Source organism: Branchiostoma belcheri, unplaced genomic scaffold (assembly GCF_001625305.1).
Source record: "Branchiostoma belcheri isolate BF01 breed outbred unplaced genomic scaffold, Haploidv18h27 scaffold1093, whole genome shotgun sequence".
Taxonomy (NCBI): Eukaryota; Metazoa; Chordata; class Leptocardii; order Amphioxiformes; family Branchiostomatidae; genus Branchiostoma; species Branchiostoma belcheri.
The window spans coordinates 1-2,339 of record NW_017802484.1 but is presented as its reverse complement, the minus strand read 5'-3'; the positions used below and the strand labels follow the sequence as shown (position 1 = coordinate 2,339).

Below are 2,339 nucleotides of genomic sequence, written 5' to 3'. Positions count from 1 at the left end.
AAGGACATTACATCATTGACCATACATGTCACTAAGACAGCATTAGTTTGATTACGGGTTACTATTTCCCTATACACATGTATCTAAATAGAAAATAGAACTATTAAATTGTTTTTTTAATTCAAATTTTCAACCTTCTTGGCATTATGGATCATATATTTGTACATGTATTTTGTCATAAAACAGATTCATGAGTTGCATTTTATTTCATGTTTCTTTGACCCTCATCCTGTTTATGCTAAACAGAGTTGTCACTCCCTAGTTATTAATTAAAGAGAAAGGATAAAGTCATTTCTCACCACTCATTATCATCCCCCATCAGGCATATTTTACTTCCATAACTATCCTCATCAAATTGGTCCTGTGTTGAGGTGTTATCCAAAGTTATACTATTAGCCTACAAAAAGGGAAAGCAAGTTTTTTTTTTTTACTGTAATATACTAATACATTGAAACACAATTCACTGTGTATTCAAGAGTTCATCAATCAAAGCAAGAAAAAGCAGTGTGAATGTTTTAAAAAGATCTACAACCTATTATATGTATGGCACTTACCAGGCTGATGTATCAGTAACTGACCCTGATAAAGGTAGTTTTGGAGTTACTGAGATGTCATGATGTGTAAATTGATACGTACCTACATGTATTTACCATGCGCATATGTATATTTGACATATGACATATGTATATTCGTTTCTGTCAATTTTTGTATTGTATTGTAGTACGCCGAAGCAGAGGAAATGGCAGCGGGTAGGATTGAGAGTCGCAGCATGCAATACTGGGGAACCAGAAGGAGTCCCAATGGAACCGCTTCACATGCTGATGTACAAGGAACTTGCGCTGGGCTTCTAGTAGTTTTCTTTGCCCCAGTAAGTTACATTAACTTTGAAAATTACCTGCACCAGACACATTTTACCTGTACCACTCACTGTCACCCAGAACATAGGAATTATATAGATTACACAGAAAACTGGAAATCATTGCCAGGATTTCTTTTGAACTTAATAGTAATACAATGTGAAAGTCAATGCAGCAAGTAAAAACCCACATATGCCTACACTTTTATATAAAACTACTAGTATTACCAGTGAGTGCAGGTTTGATGCAGGTGAATTGTGCACCGAACAGGAAATATTTGTACTGCCCTTCTATCTCGGTACCAGGTAAGGCACTGATATTTCAAATGGATTAATACTGCAGCTACAGTTAAAATTCACTGTTCAATATAGCCTTGTATCCAGTCTCCACTCAGTCAGGCTGGGCATACATGTAAGAATGAGCATAAATGTAAAAATATCCAGAAACACAAACAGTTCTCAAACAGGTGGCATTGAGATTCTTACCTGTACTGCATTCCAACAGCATTGAAAACAGCTCTGATCACATTCAGATTAGATTCAATTGGGCCCGAATATTTCGAATATGAAATTTTCACAATATGCACTTTGAATAACATTCTGCCTGTCATGTGAAGGGCGAAGGGGGAGGGCAGACATACAGGTACAGTGCTGGTAGCTGTAATTACTGTTACATAAACAGGTTTGGCAAATAATCTATAAGTTATACATGTAGCCTGGTAGCAAACTGTCATTCTAGTGGTAAATCACTTATTTTGTATAATGATTCATTATATAAAAATTAGAATACTAGTATACTCAAGTTTTCTTGATTATCAAATGCCTTAAATTATGTAAAAATTAGAATACTAGTATACTAGTTTGCTAATTCTTCACACTTGTTGTGAATTTTGTTGCTAATTCTTAGCAACTGTAAATAGACATGTACATTCTATTTTTCTCCAGGGCCATGGAGGAGTACCGGGAGGACTTCGCCTTTGAGGAAAGCATTGAAAATGAAGCTGTGTGCCAAATAAGAAAGCAGATTTATAAGAAAAGAACAGTCAAAGTCATCAAGCACTTAAGCCTGCTTCAACAAGATTTCTGCACAAGACTTGCTCTCAGGGCAGTGAGAACAGAGGATAGCAGGCACCACTGTAACTAGTCAGCTATCTTGCCCAACTGGAAAGAAGGCTATTATTTAGTTTTAAAAAAAGTGTTGATAAGATAACACATTTGACATATGTAGGCATGTCAGCTGATTTTTAGGTAAAATGACCTGACCACTTTCTGGTAATGTTGATGGTATATTGTATATACAATACACATGTACTGTTTACCTAGCATACCACAAATGATGTGTAATTTGTATAAAAGGTATTCTTGTATACTTTGATAATTAACCTACTTGAATTGTACATTAACCTTTCTGAAGGCAAACCTTTCTGAAGGCAAACCTTTCTGAAGGCCTGTGTTATCTTCTATGACTAAATATAAACGGCAG

At 35.6% G+C, this 2,339-nt stretch overlaps 1 long non-coding RNA gene across 1 annotated transcript in view; it reads left to right on the top strand.

Moving 5' to 3' along the window:
- Window positions 1-2,333, top strand: part of LOC109481701 — a 4,334-nt gene extending 2,001 nt beyond the window's left edge. The window contains exons 2-3 of the long non-coding RNA XR_002140921.1: window positions 722-868; window positions 1,802-2,333. This is a non-coding gene — a long non-coding RNA (uncharacterized LOC109481701). The remainder of the gene's footprint in view (window positions 1-721; window positions 869-1,801) is intronic.
- The last annotated feature ends 6 nt before the right edge of the window (window positions 2,334-2,339 follow it).